The sequence below is a fragment of the Heterocephalus glaber genome, unplaced genomic scaffold, assembly GCF_053883595.1.
Source record: "Heterocephalus glaber isolate CG9 unplaced genomic scaffold, H.glaber_assembly_v1.0 deba00001004, whole genome shotgun sequence".
Classification (NCBI taxonomy): domain Eukaryota; kingdom Metazoa; phylum Chordata; class Mammalia; order Rodentia; family Bathyergidae; genus Heterocephalus; species Heterocephalus glaber.
Genome location: NW_028258179.1, coordinates 6,969,654 through 6,985,399, shown reverse-complemented (window position 1 = coordinate 6,985,399; position 15,746 = coordinate 6,969,654). Strand labels below are relative to the sequence as shown.

The 15,746-nt window shown below is 51.7% G+C and overlaps 1 long non-coding RNA gene across 1 annotated transcript in view; it reads right to left on the bottom strand.

Annotated features, from left to right (window-relative positions):
- Positions 1–13,033: 13,033 nt before the first annotated feature.
- LOC110346409 (uncharacterized) overlaps positions 13,034–15,746 on the bottom strand; it is a 30,078-nt gene continuing 27,365 nt past the window's right edge. The window contains exon 3 of the long non-coding RNA XR_002390445.2: positions 13,034–13,588. This is a non-coding gene — a long non-coding RNA (uncharacterized LOC110346409). The remainder of the gene's footprint in view (positions 13,589–15,746) is intronic.

Here is a 15,746-nt window from a genome sequence, read left to right as displayed (position 1 = left end):
AGAAATACCCTCCAGAGTCATGCCCCAGGCACCCATCTCCTGGAACTGGGCCCTCACCTCTCCTAACGGCACATGCAGCTACATGCCTGATCTAATCACTTCCCAGAGCCCCACCTCTGAACACAGGAGATTTTGGGGAGGGAGAAATTTTTGACTTTACTCTAACAGTCCAAGTCAAGCTTGACTCACCCACTATGTTCTCTGGCCCAGAGGAAGGGACATTTTGGGGATTTGTAACACATGGATGGTGGATGTGTTAGCTGACGTCTAGCACAGGACTATATTTTCAAAAGACTCCCAGGGCTGGGGATTTTGCTCAGTGGCATTGCACCTGCCTCTCAAGTGCGAGGTCCTGAGTTCAATCCCTGGTACCAAAAAAAATAATAAGAAGAAGAAGACTCCCAGACGACCTCGATTGTATTATTTAGAAAGCCTTCTGGGGGAGATTTCAAAGAGGTTAAAAAATAATCCTATCTTGTGTTACTGGAGGAAGTATGCGATGAGATCTTTTTCTAGCAGCTTCTCCTTTGAGCTTGCAGAATGTGGGGAAAAAACCCTAATTGATAGGAACAATGGTTATCGAATGACCCAGTCTCATGTTTCAGTTAAGAAAATTTTAATAGCCTCTGGTTCCTGTATGTCTTCAGCAATTTCATCACACTTTGGGCAGAGATAAGCAAATAGGAGAAGACAGCCTTAAAATTTGGTTCTGCTTTCTACCCCTGTCTGAGCTGTGAGACTTGGGGTGAGGCGAAGGCCTGTCCCACTGCAGCCATCAGGTTGTGGGTGAGACTGTCAGGTGGTGTGAGGGACACCTAGAGGTTTGGATTTGCGTGGAAGCCACTGTCTGCCTGTCTTCTTGGGGAGCTGGGCGTCTGTGTGACTGTCAACTCAGTTTCCGTGACTAATGAGTTTTTGTGAGCTGAGCCATGTCCAGTGCCTGGGGACATGCATGTGTGTACAGAGTGTGTCCCCGAACCCACTTCCCAATTGCCCTAGGGATCCTCTCCAGTGGTGTTTGCTGCAGTGGTAACCCCAAGATCACCCGCAGATTACAGTTCCAACTGTGCCCCCAAAGTTATCCACCAAGTATTTCATTTTATTATTATTATGGCATGGTTTTAGCAGACTGATGGTCTTTGGAAAGAAAAGACATCACTGCTTATAGCATTCTGCTTTTAGCAGGGTATTTCCATTTGCAAATATAAGCAATTCTTCATCACTAAAAATTAAAGGAATGTGGGCTGCAAGCTGCACGTTTTTCCATCAGAAATGAGTTTTAAGGAGCTCATGCTCCAGGCAGGTGACTCTCCAGGCTCCTTATGGATGTGAAACCTTGTAACACTGCGCATGCTGAATTCGAGTCCCCCATTCTTAGGTCTCTGGATGTGGCAGAATGGGCAGCCCCTCAGCATGTGGGGCTGCAGCTGTGAGAAGCCAAGGCATCTTCTGCTGCCGCACCTTCTCCGGTGGCCTCAGGAGTTCCCTGTTTCATTCTGAGTGCTCTCTACCCACTTGGAGGTACCAGGGCATTTGGTACCTGGGTGACACGGCCATGTTTCTTTGGGTTTCTGCATTTCCACTGGAAGGAAGGAAAAAAGGAAAGCAAGGGAAGGGGTGAGGGAAGGAGAGTGGTGGCCGTGGGAAAATGCCTTGGAGAGATTTGGGGTTCAGGGATGGGGACCCCACGGCAAGGTTCCTCTTATCTCCAGGAGTTCAGTCTTGGCTGCTCTGCTGAGGAGACTGGTGTGTGGACCAGACTGTCAGGCGGAGTGACAACTCTCTAACAGAAGGGAGACCACAGCCCAGCAGAGGGGTCTGAAAAGTTCTCAAGGAGGAAGTCCCTCAGCACCTTCGAGGTGGAGAAGCGCTTTCCAGGTGGCAGGAGGGCTCTGTCTCCCGACTCTGTACAGCCGCCGAGCTCACTGGCTTGTGATGGCCATGCGCTGTGACAGGGCTCCTCTTGCTGGGCGTGGTAGCACCCACCTGTAATCTCAGCACCCTGGGAGCCTCAGGCAGGTTACAGCAAGCTCAAAGCTACCCCGGGCAACTCAGTGGGGCCCTGTCTCAAAATAAAAATAAAAACAGGTGAGGATGCAGTTCAGTGTGAAGGCCCTGGGTTCCATCCCCAGTACTCAGGCCAGGGTGGGGTGGGTGTCATCTCCAAAGCTAACGGGCACCACAGGGAAGCCTTGTTTGGGGGCAGATTTGGATTCAGTAGTGGGCTGGGGTCCTGGGGAGCAGTGGGGCTTCATCAAGGCGGTTCCACAAAGCAGAGCCAGGCACCCCTCCAGCATCGGGCACGCTGGTTGCTGGTTGCTGGTCGGTGGAGGATGTGTGAGCAAGCCCAGGAAGGTCTCCGGTCCCCACGGCCCCTGAGGAACTGCACAGGAAAGGGGAAAGCGCTCTGGGCTGGCCACAGGGGTTTCCTGCTGTCCCTACATCCCACGCCTCCTGGCCTGGGGAACACACCCGGGACCTGTGGTGTAGAAATAGTTTGACTTTGACATGATTTGATTCTATGAGTGCTTGAGGGAGGCTCTGAGAACAGGGAGTGCTCCCTGGCCACTGTGTCTGCTGGGACTCAGACCCAAAGGCCTGGGAGGTGCTCTCCTGTCTGAGGACTCTTACAAGAAAACTGGAGGAAAGGGCTCATGGAGTCATGCTGTCCGACGTCGGGAGCACCTGCTCTTGGAGGATGAGGTTGTTCTAGAACGTTCCCGCATTCCCACTCTGCCCTCTTGCTGATTCTCCCTGGCTTTGCCCCGGGCCCCCCTTTGCCTGCCCTGCAAGGTGTGAGGGGACAAAACACCTCAGGGCGCTGCCAAAATGGGGACCATCGGGGCTGTCTGGGGCCGTCTCTTGGCCACACTCAGGAGGCGGTGAACCCCTGCCCCATCTCTGTCCTCCTCACTGACAGGCGGTGACTCTGAGACCCCAGGTCCTGGCACAGGCATCTGAGTGCCCTGTGTGGCCTGCACGTGACAGGTGCTCCCTAAATGCTGTCAGGGAAACGTGTGGCCCTCAAAGAGGCTAGAAAAAGTGGCCAATGTGGCTTCTTTGATGGGCAAGGAAGGATGATGGGGCTCTGGATTTAGACAGGGCGTGAGCAAAGGCCCCAGGGCAGCTGCCATCCTGACTGCTCCTAGGATATGGGGCCAAACCAAGCCGAAGAAGGCTGTGAGCTCACAGACCCAAGGGCTCAGACTTGTCTTTGTGGACTTCTTAAAGTGTGGTATTGTTTCAAGCAGGGGAGGAATTGAGGTTTTAAAAATATAGCTCTGAGGGCTGCAGATTTAGCTCAGTGTTTCCACTGCCTGCCTCACAAGGACCAGAGTTCGATCCCTGGTACCACCACCAAAAAAAAAATCTATATGTATCAATAGCTCTGAAAGCACTGTGTCAAGGGGAACCTGTGAGAGGATGAGAGAAAATTCTAGAATATCCCAGAGAGCATTCTAGGGTACTCCAGAGAAGACTCCAGAATACTCCACAGAGAATTTCAGAATATTCAGGAGCCTGATCTATATTAATGACTTAGAGGAGAGACAAGGGATGCACCCAGATTTCTTACAGCCACGTTGAGTCATGACCAGAAACAAGCATGGGGGCGTCAGGGTATATGGCTTGCAGCGGGCTTGGAGTGCGCCATCTTGAATGCAGAGGCATCAGGTGTCTGAGTCCATGGTTAGCTCAGTGGGTTGAGGTCAGGTTTAGTCCTGGGCCAGAGTAATATTTAATTACCACCTGCAAATGATATTAATTTGACCAAAACTGGAGGAAATCACCCAGGGAGACTGCGGAGGAGGGAGATGGGTGGGAAGTGGAGGAAGAGGAGCAAAAGCAGCTGAGAGAGAGGAGAGTGAGGGAGAGCACCATGGGAGGAGAAAAGTCAGTGTCTGGCCATCTGCTCCCTCCTGGTTTTGTGCACACCCAGAGGAAGCCCCTGACTTACGTGTTGATGGAGGGAGAGAAGGAAATCTGGGTACTGCAGAGGTTGCAGGGACTCCTCCCTGGGCCACATCTCCTCCCACCCCAACTGTGGACACGAGGCGCCTGGGAGCTGAGGTTCACTCCAGGCCAGAGCAACGGGCAGCTTCACCTCCAGATCTGTCTGCAAGACCCCTCACTCCAGGGCAGGTCGGAGTCCCTTCCAGGCTGTGGTGGCCTTGGTGGGCCCCCAACCCTGAGGCTGCTTCTGGCCCTGAGAATCGCAGAGATATGGCCTTGGATTCGGAATGAGTTGCAATTTGGGGCATCCTCCGCCAATTCCTAGTCATCACCATCCCAGTGAGTTCCTGAGCATGCACCCACCAGGCACCTGCCTTTTGTTAACTTTGGGCATGGAGGGGGGACAGGCAGAGGTGGCACATGTCTGTAGGCGCCTTGGGACACCCCCTCCCCGGATGAGCATGGCTGCCAAGATCAGACACTCCGGCGGGGCGATGTTCTGCATCTGATGCCCTGCGAATCATCAGAGCTTTGCTAACGGCTTTGCAACATTGCTCTGACGAATGGGTGGGAACCAACTGACAAATCCCTTGAAATAACTGCCAACGTTAAAAGCCCCACTAGTGAAGCACTTTTTGAAAAACATGACCGTTTCAGAAATAATAGCTGCCAAATTTCCCTAGTGCTCTGATTGACCTGACAGCAAAGTGTGGTTTAGACAGCCGCCCCAAACTGGCTGAAATCTGGAGGCCACAGGAGGCTGCCACAGCCATTCACGATGACTTTCACTTGACCTTGAAGGGCAGTGTTTGGGGGCATGGACGTCTCTGAAGAGGACCTGCTGGTGAAGAGGGCAGCCTTAGACCCCTTGTGACCTTCTTCTAGCTGTGACTGCTGGGATAACCTGTAAAACCCAAAGGCAAAGGGCTCACCCAGCCAGGCGATATTTCCGAAGGAAGCAGAAGGCATGTAGACACATGCAGCTTCTTGTCCAGGGAGCTTGGGTTCCCATATGCTTGGAGAAGAGCTAGGCTTCTGGGAGACTTTCCACGCCTGTCCCAACCACTCTGGCCCACTTCCCCGAAAGGCTCCACATTCATCGCTTAACTCTCTTCAGAGCAAATGCTCTATGCCATCCTACACCTGACTCTCCTTCCCACGCAAGCTCTGCGTAACAGCAGACAGAAACTGGGGTGCTGAGAGTGTCCTCTGCTGGGACCCGGCTCTGCCCGACTGTCCACAAGGCCCTCCCTGCAACCCTCATGTCACTGCCTGGGAAATGGGAATCACCTTAAGTCTCACAGGTGCCGTGGCTCCGAGAGAGAGGGCAGGGGAAGGTGTTGCTCAGCTTGGAGTCCCGGCCACCAGCAAGCAGTGGCCCATCTTGGTGCTCAGTGGACCCTGAGTCTCAGACGGTTGCAATTCAATGTCCTCTTGTAAGTGAGGGACACAACCTCCCCTGTCTGCTTGGCTTCCCCCGTGCACCTGATCCACTGTCCCCTCTGAAGCCACCTTCTTCCAGTCCCTGCTGAAGCATAAAGCAGCGGAGCGCCTGTCTTTCCAAAACCCAAGTGCAGCTCTGAACCCAACCCTCCACGAATTTCTTGTCATCGAAGTAAAATTCACTTAATACAAAACAACCATTTTAAGATGCAGAATTGTGGAGCATTCGTGCATTCACAATGGTGTGCAGCCACCGGCCCTTTCTGATCCCCGAAAGAAAACCCGTACCCGGAGGCAGTTGCACTGGCTGAGTCTCCTCCCTGGCAACTGCCAGTCTGTTTTCTGGGGGGGGTTGTTTATTTGTTTGTGAGACAGGTCTCACCATGTATGCTGGACTCCGACTCGAGGTGCTGCTCCTGCCCGACCAGCGCCCCCCGGCCCCAGGGCTAAGGATGCAGGTGTGCAGCACACGCCCAGCCCAGTTCTGGAACTCTGTAAGAATAGAATGATTCAGTGTGTGGTCTCTGCGATGGCTTGTCTCTTAGTGTAAGGCTTTGCAGTCTATCTGCATCCAGGATGTGTCTAGGACGCACCCGCCTGTACTTCATCGCTTCTTACAGCCCTGTCGTAGGCCACTGTGTGCACAGACGATGCCCTTTGGCTGCTCTGTTCATTCGCTGGGGGACAGCGAGGCACCTCTGCTGGTCAGTGGGGGCCAACAGGCTGCTGTGGGCATGGATGTGCGCGAGTGGCAGTGGGGTCTTGTGAGCATAGACCTAGGAGTGAGATCACTGCGCCCCACGGCACCCTGCTTAACTCGGGAAGGTGGAGGTGAGCTCGCAGCCCCCGTGTTTTAGGCTGCCAGCCACCCAGCCTCGCAGGCCCTGGTCCCGAATTCCTCAGGCAAGGACAGGGAGACGCTGGCCTGGTCACCCACAGGTGTGGCAGGCGGGGGACCCAAAAGCAGGGGAGGCCCGGAGTCCCCAGAGCTCCCTTGCAGCGAGTGGAGGAGAGGATCCATAGCAAGCAAACTGAGGAGGAAACTGTGGGCATCTGTCCCCCGCAGGGGCCTCGGGGCCCATCTGTGGGCCTGGGGATGCAGCTCCCTGTCTCCCGCTTGAGAGAGGAGTCACTGGCAGTTTTCAGACACCTGTTTTAGGATTCACTGCCTCACCAAATTTCTCAACATTGTTTCTAACATACCACATAAATTTGTCACATTACCATAATAATCGGGTTGAATGACCATTTTCCAAATCATTCCAAATGAACAAGACAGAACACTCAGCGATTTTATGGAAATTGCTTTCTGCATTGTATGCCTGTAAATCGGGCGCATTAATAATGCAAAGCCCTGCTCATGAGGGACCCAGCAGGAGACGAATTTTAGTGCAGCTGAGAGCAATGAATAATTAATTTCTCCACGATACCAAAAGGTATATTCTGTTAGGAAAATGCGCTGACATTTTCATTGACGACAGATACCCACTCCGTGTTGGAATAATAAAGACCAAATTATTTTTCCTCAAAAGAAGGGATTTACACATAAGTCAGAATGAAAAACACAAGCTGCTTTCCACTGTGAGTCATTTGTAATTATGTAAAAGTGGTTCCGAGTATATGGATCAGTCTGATCGCTCAGATATTTGTCTCAAAAACTGAGAAAAAAAATACTTGAAAATAAAACTTCAGTGTTCTTTAAATCATCTGATTCTCACTATTGTGGATGACAAATGAAAATTTACTCATTACTTTCATTATAAAAAAAATTATAGCTGCTTTAAGAATCTTTAATATCTTAAAGGTCAGCACAATATTGTATTTTTTGGTGGGGCAAATTAATATTGAAGAGAAATAGTCCCCCAAGCCATTATAAACTCTGTGAAACAGGACATTTAGCACGGTATTTCACAGAAACCCCCAGTCTCTTTCACCTGTCCTTCGTTACCTAGTTCTTTCCAATTTTTTCTTTCATTTTACATATTTTGACCAAGACAATTTTGTACAGAAATCTTTGTAGTTTGAAGTATCTTCCCAGGTTAGCTTTCTAGAAGTAGATTAGAAGCTGGAAAGGCATGGCCTAAATAGTGACAAGATATTTAACTGATATCCCAGCCAACAATGGCAGAGAATTTTTATTTTGACAGATTCTCATGGTTATTTGGCATTTGCAATTTTTAAAAATCGTTCATAGATTAGTACATAGAGTTGTACTTTATTACTGGGCAGTATAGTTATTCATAACTGCTCATTATTATTTTTAATATTTCTAGGAAAGGGAAGCACTTATCCAGATATTTACTAGTAATTTGTTGTCAATTTGTGCATATGTGGCCATACATTTGTCAATTTTATTCACATTTTAGTGCCTTTCTATCGAAATGTATTAGCTTTTTAAATATGGACATTTTCATGTTTTATATTTCAAATACTTTTTAAAATTAGACGCCCAATTTTCACTTCTACTTACAGCATGTTTTAGCACACTGTTACATTTTAATAGAGTCAACTATACTGAGGACCATCTGAAGCACATGCTAGCCACACTGGCGCGTTTATAGGCAATGTGTACTTCTAAAATGTGTGCACTTAAAGGTTTTAAGCACATGTCAAGCACATTATCCCTCTGAGCAGCATGTTTAGATGTGGATCTGAGGTGCTTTTGACAAGTCATTAACAAGCAGATCGATCAGGCCCCTGGTTCTCAGTAAATGCCCCAGGCTGGCCTCGGACTGGTGACCTTCCTGCCTCAGCCTCCCCAGTGGCTGCCCACGCGGATTTCATTACCGCCCTTTCACCATAGTGTTGCACCTGCTTATCACGGGGGTGCACAGGCCACTCCCGCCGCAGCAGGGCAAGGCCTCAGCCACTCCCCCCAAGGAAGGGGGCCGTCCAGGCCCAGGGAGGACAGGCCCGCAAGCGTAACCGCAGCCTCTTCTCTGGCCTCGGTGGACTCACCCCGAGTCTAACCCTTAACCTGCAGCCTCAGAATTCTCCCCGATTCCCGAGAGTGTTCGGCTGGGGAAAGAGTTGCTTAAACTCAACCCGATGCCTAATCGGACCTTAATCGGGGCGGTGGACGATCTTAACGAGACACTTTCCAAGCGTGGTCTTTTGGGGAATTCTGGGCTCCTTTCTCTGAGGCCTCTGGGTGAGGGGCTGGGGGCGCCCCCTGGCACCGGGAGCAGGTACTGCCCGAGGCTGGCGCTGTCCTGTCCCGGGGGTCCGGCTCCGTCCCGGCGGGATCGGCGGGATCGCGGTCACCCTCCCCGGCCCAGTCAGGTTAGGCGGCTCCTCTCTCACAGCTACCCCTGTCCTGGGAGAGAGCCCCAGGCCTGTGGATCCTATTTTGAATTTCACCAGCTCCAGTTTCTCTTCTTTGGATTCCGTCCGTTTTCACGTTAATTCCAACCCTCGGCCCGGGCCAACAGGAAACGCCGCCTCTTTCTGGTTTCCGACTCTTCCCTCCCGCTGGTCCCTCTGTCCCCAGGGAGAGCATCCTCCGTGCAAGGGGGCTGAGGTGGTAACAGGCCAGGACCTTGAAGTAACAAGGAAGGGGAGGCGGAAAGCAGCCCTGCGGTCTCCTTTCTCAGTCTGGAGGGTTTGCTTCTCCTTCTTTGACTGCGGGGGACCGGGAAGCTGGCTCGGAAGACCGGACCGTGGGAGCTGCGGCCTCCGACCGCCCATGCGTCCCTCACCGCTGGCCACTGACACCTCACCTGCATCTCGCTGCTGCTCTGCCCGCCAGGCTGCAGTGTGGGACCTCGGAATAGATTTCTTTGGCCTGTTTTGGGATAGCGGTACAGAGAAAACTGCAGACAGGATTAGTGCTGAAAGGTTGCCCTTTTGTAAAATGAAATCTGTCTATCTGCATCACCGAAGTAAGCAAGCCGGGACAGAGGCGGCTTTCCTGTCTGCTGAGGAAAGATCTACGCCTAGAAGAAGGATCTGGGACCTGACGCCTGGCCCTGACAGAGCTGACCTCGCAGGGCTGTTACCCGGGAGGCGCATCTGAAACGGGACAGCCCTGCACGCAGCACCCCCTCCTTCCAGGGCCTCCTGTCCCGCTGCCTCCCTCTGCTGATGCAGACCTCCTCCCTGCTCATCCCCATCAGCAGCCCCTGGCTGTCCTCCTCCGAGGCTCACACTTAGTGTCAGCTTCCAGGGTTTCGGCCTGCTGACAGGCACGTTGTGTTTCCTGCTAGTGTGCCTGTTGTCAGTTTATTTACAGACGAAAGTTATGACACCTTTACAAGCAAAAGAACACTTACTTAAACCATCTCCACTTCTGTGGGCCTGCTCAGCCCACAGAAATCCTGGGGGTCCAACACCCCTAAAATAAGCCCCCCAACAATGAGGGATGAGCGCTACCGGTTAGGACCCTGCTCTCCTCCCATTGGAGGGACGGCAGGAAGCCCGTGCCTCAGTGACTGCCCAGGCTGTCCACAGGGCCCACGCGGGGACAGGGTGGTGGGGCCTGGGTCAGCTGGGTCCCCAAGCCTCTCCACCACACTGTCCCTACTCCCAGCCCCAAGTAACCCCCATGTCCAAGTCCTGGTGACCAGTCTGTCTTTGGGGGACCCCGGACCAAGGCCTTAGCTGAGAAGTCGTCCCTGGCTACACAGAGTGAGCACTGAACTCAGCAGGTCCAGGCGCTGGTTTCTTTCTCTCTGTGGAACGGGGTGATGCAGACCCTGGGCGGATGGAAATGTCCACGCAGAGGCCAAACACATGAAGCAGAAAAGCACACACCCATGGTGCCTGCAAAGAGCCCACGCATGCAGCTGCAACTCCCTCCCGTGTCATCCCGCCAGGCACAGGGGAGGCCGGAGACTGGGGCCAAGGAGGAAGCCCGCTGGGCGCAGAAAATGATCACCGTGCATCTTAAGGGAAAATAAAATAAAGGGATTTTAAGGAAATAAAATGGCTTCGATCGCTCTAAAATACTATTTCATCCAATCGTGGACCTTCACCTCTGTGGAAGTAGTTGCTCCTTCCTGACCACATCGTGTGAAAGGCAGCACGGAGGGACCCCAGTGCTTCTGAGGTGGAGCATGTGGATCTGATGTCTTTTGCTTGGTTCCTTTCTGCATCAATGAACTTTGGGTTGGTTCACTCTGCCTCCCAGAGCCCCTCAGTCTGGGAACCCCAGGAGACAGACGAACCCCATGTCACCCGTACATCACCGTGTACGCATCGGTGAATGCTGGTGGCAGTGAGGAATGGGATGTAAGACCTCCCAAGTGCAGACCGTTGGAGAGGCCTGCAGGACAGCCTTCCCTTCCCCAGGGGCTCGGACAGCTCCCCTTCCCCGGAGGAGGAGGAGGCCGAGACAGCGTGGAGAAAGGCGGACACTGGCAAACCCAGGCAGAGGCTTCCTTGGCCATAAACATGGGTGGGCATCTAGCATCTGATGAGGCAGTGCCCACCAGGCAAGCTGGGGACTCGATGGCCGGACAGTTCCAAGGGGCATCTGTGAGCAGCGCCCTTTGTGATCTGCTTATTGGCTGCTGGCTCGGAGGAAGGATTTGTGTCCTTGTCACCCTGCTCTGGCCACTATTTCCATGAAGGAGGGAGTGAACAATGTTCCTCCAGCCGGCGGGAAAGCTGTCCCATGGATGGGTGACCCACAGGGCAGGGAGCAGGGGCTGAGAAGGCTGAAGAAGTTCTCTCCACTGGATCAGAACTAGGCTTCTCAGTGCCGGTGCCGAAGAACCCAGCCGCAGAGCTCCCGACGACTCCCACACGGCCTCAGAAACGGAGAGGGGGCGCGGTGCTCAGAAGGCAGCCTGCCTCCCAGCGTGGTGGTTCGAAAGAGAAAATCTGGAAACACTTTTCCGTCTTAGTTACAAATTATTTCCCAAAGACGAACGGGGCTGGTGATGTTCATCTTTCCTCCGGCACCAAGCATGGGTTACTTTCTTTTCAGCAGGACATCATTCCATGAACTTTTATAGTACAAACAGGTGAAAAGGAGAGAGGGAAATGATCTGGAAGACTCAGCCTGGCTCCCTGAGTTTCCTTCTCAGATTTCTGGCACCAGGCGGCTCCTGAAGGACGGGAAATTGGAGTGAGGGTCGGACAATGTAGAGACAAACAGACCAAAAGGAGAGTTAGTATGCCCGTGTGCTGTGTGTGTGTGTATGTGTGTGTGTGTAGCAAAAGGTGGCGATCTTAGAAGCATTTCTGCCCAAGCCCATCATTCCCAGAATGCACACTGCCCTCTCCTTACCCCGTAGCCCTCCCTGCATGCCCAGGACGCCTGGCACGGACCCCTTCCACCCTCTTTCTCTGCCCTCCCTCTCCCTGCTTCCAGCTGGGCACACTCCCATGACCAGGCTTGCAAGTGCTGCCCACTTTGAAGGCCTTGGGTCCTTGTCACCGATCACATCTGTGTCCTACACTGCTGGCCTCGGGATCACTAACCTCTGTGTGCACGCTGAAAGGCCCGTCCCCAGGAGGGCTGGGTCCTGGGCTGCTCTGCAAGGTTGATCATGCAGTGCCTTTCCATCTCCGTCTCTGTGTAGTGCACCCATGTGTGTGCACAGATGCACCAGCAGGCACAGACACTCCCACGTACAACACTACCCAGGCGCTTGCCCCAAGTCTGTGTCCAGGGACAGCCCTTGCCCCTTAGAGTGGGGTGCACTTAGCGGGGGCAGCTCTCAGGTTCCCAGGCACCAGGGGGTCAGCCAGGGTCCTGTGGTCTTGGCTGAAGCCTCAGCTCCCAACCTGGGAGGGGAGCTGCCATCACCCACGCCCCAGAGGGCTGTGTCTCCATCTCTCCATGGAGCTCAAAGTCCCAGGAAGCAGCTGCCACTGGTCTGAAGCAGAAGCCATAGACTGGACTCTGCCTGGATGTCCAGCAATGTCCCCTTTCTCCCTTTGTGATCGCTCACTCTCCAAATCTTGACCCAGTGGTGATGACAAAGGTCTGGAGTGGTGGAGTCCATCTCTGAGTCCTTGAGCATCCTGGATGGCTGGAACCCACCTCAGCCACTGTGTAGCTCACTGTCTGCAGTGTCCGCCCCATAGCTGTCCTTGTCCACTTCTACTGCTGTAATGCAATGCCTGAGACTGGGAAATGTGTAGAGTGGAGTTTGGTTCTCACAGCTCTGGAGGCTGAGAAGTCAAAGATTAAGACTCCAGCCCCAGGGAGGGCTTTCTGCTGTGTTATCACACCGTGGGCCAGCTCGAGGTTTGGAAGCACAGCTGCAGCTCAGATGTCTCTTCTCCTTATAAGGGCACTAATCCCGTCACAGGGGCACCACCCTGCTGACCTCAGCTTACCCCAGCGACCTTGCAGGCCCTGCCTCCAAACCCAATAACATGTAAATGCGGGCATTAGCTTCTGACTTGGGAAGTTTGGGGGGACACATTCATACCATAGATTCAGGGCTGGCCTCTTGGTCCCTGCCCAGGACCCTGCCCCCAAGAGCAGGGCCAGAAAGACTCTTCCCAGGCTACCCACAGTCACACTCTCTTCTCTCCCTCTCCTCTGCCCATCCTGTGGGCCTCCTCATACCCTGCTCAAATCTCCCAACCTCCCATGCTGTAAGCCCACCCCGGGTTTGAAGGCCTCAGACTCAAAGCGAACTGTCTTTCTCTTTATTTGTGTTATTTGTCTGTGATTTTTCCCCAGTGTGTTCCTCCTCCTTAGCTCAGGGCTGAAATCCTGCTCGGTGGAAATGGAGAGGAGAAAGGGAAGCAGGAAATGAGATAAAAGAAAAAAATGGTTCCCTGAGATTTTATTTTGACAGAGTCTCTCTAACGTTTGGAGCTTTGAAAGGTTAAATGAAAAACCACGGTAGCAATTCTCACAAGTCAGATTCAGGATACAAGGGTAGAATCCTGGGTGTGGGGGGATAGGAGTCGTTGGTCAGAAGGTACAAAGTTTCCAATATGTGGGATGAATCGATTCTGGAGATCTGCGTCCCTTTAGTGAGATCTTGGGTCATTTCACAGTATGTACATACACCCACATGCTGTCTACCATTAATGCATGCAGCTGAGCACGGGCCTAGTGCTCACCCACACCCGGGTTCCATGGGGCGGAGGATGGCTGGCGTCTGACATTGGTTAAGATGTTCTGATTGTAGATGTTCTGGCTTCTAATACTGGCCAAGAGAGCTTTGTTGATTAAAAACGGGGTCTGGCGATCAGTTGATGAGTTGTGCAAATAGTCTGGTCTGGCCTTTTGAAACAGAAGGGAAATGTAAAATTTGTTGCAATAAATTTTAAAATTTCTTTAGGAAGTTGTGCAGATGGGAAGGGGATCTGGAGACTGAAGACTGGGCAGAAAAGGGAGAAATAAAAATGAGTGATATGGGATGTGTCCATGTACAAATTTCCCAGATGAATAGAATTATTATATATCACAATCATACTAATTTTAAAAATATATTAAAAACACTACTAGGAAAGAAGGTCCAATCTGAGGACATCACAGGTGAATAAGTACTTGTAACTTAGGGTTAAAGTCTCCTGGGCCCATTTGCTGGAATCATATGCTAGAAAGAGAGAAGATGATTAGAAGCCAGAGTATTCAGGACGTGGCCAATCACACACACTTTGTCCGCGTTCAGTGGGCTGCGAGATGTGCAAAGAAATGGGTGTCTTGTAGCTTCCTCACAGAGTTCGGGGGGCCCAGCTGGGGTCAGCGTTGTAGGTTTGTGGCTATAGGAAAATGCTGTGGGAGTCAGCTGGAAGAGATTTTTAAATATCCATTTTAGGAGCATGAAACGCTTATTCGCATACCGATTTTCAGTCAGCTGTGACAGTGATTGATGATTTCTCAAACCCATGCCCTCTGGATGACTTTAATCCCTAATTGATGACAAATGCCTTGCCTTAAGTGTCATTGCCAGGTTGGGGGCTTGTCCAGGTCCCTGGTGTCCTAAACCAAGAATTGAGCGGCATACGGAGAGCAGCAGGAGGATCAATGGTTGATTTGAAAGAGAAAAGGCAAGATCCACTCCACAGGTGGGTGGGAGTGGCCTGTGAAAGGCAGATCCTCCGGACTCACAGCCCTGAGGGGCTTGGTTTTGAGGGTTTTGGGGTTCAGGGTTTGGGGTGGGATTGAGGGTTGGTCTGAAGTGTGAGTGACTTGACTCAGCCTGTTATGGACCTTGGAGGAGCTGTCCTGGAGCCCAAAGCCTCCGGGGCTCAAATCTGCATAGTCAGTGACATGGTACTTGGGATGGCGTCCCCCCAAATGCTGCAGAAGACTCTGGTGCATCTCGGAGGACTCGCTGAGTATAAGCTAAGTTATCTGGCTATATTTTCCCCTTGTGTTCAGACAGGGGCATGCGGACTGAGGCTAACACTTATCTGGGAAGGTGGATCTAGCCTAGAAAGTAGGCTTCGTGGAGGACCCTTCTGTTTTTCCCAGATGTTTCCATGGTAACCAGATACCTCAGCTCTAGCCCAGAAAGCAGGCTTCGAGGCGCTGGACCCTCCCTTTCTTCTCCTGCCTCAGTATCTCACTGGGAAAACCTAGATGTTTGAAAAGTGCCCTTTGTAACGATCCTTTCTTTAATCCTGGTTGTTTTCTGAATCTCAATACTGAAAGTCGACGAATGAATCGCTGTGTATTTCCACTTTTCTGAATCCCAGGGCCTGGCTGAAGCGAGTGACGTGTACCAGAAATATGTCCTTGTTTCTCTGTTTGCCTGAAATGAACAGCATTTAGGGTTGCTGCCCTACTGAGAATTCATAGTGCTTGAAAAAGACTCTCTGCCTGTTTAGCACATTACAGTGAAACCCAACTATGTTTTTGGAAAATATTTTAAATTAGTCATAGTTCACTTGGAAGTCTCTGTAATTGACCCCTGGCTGTGGGATCAATGCCTCAGCTAGGAAAATAAACATTTCAGCTGCCACCAGCATGGGGCCGGAAACTATTAGCCTGTCTCAGTGTCTCATTTCATCAGCATCAGCTTGAAATTAGTGGCAACTTACAGTGAAACGCTGACAGGACTGCTCCTGCCAGGGTGAGTAAGTGCTTGGCCATGCTGGAGTCTGTGAAGCTGTGTCCAGCTGACCCAAAGTCACCCCCTCCCCAGCCTGATGGATGGACATAACCTACACACATCTCCCCATGTACTTTAAATCCTCTATAGAGACATATAATCCCTAATACAAGTGCTATGGAAACAGTTACTGTACTGTACCATTTCAAGAGTAATGATAAGAAAACGTCTGTACATACATTTTTTAAATACCTTCAATCTGAGGTTGGTTGAATATGCAGTTGTGGAATCTGTGGTCAAATGGACCGTATCAGTCAGTGTTTACTAGGGAGACAGATATGACACAAGATATACAGACATATAAGAAATTATAAGATTGGC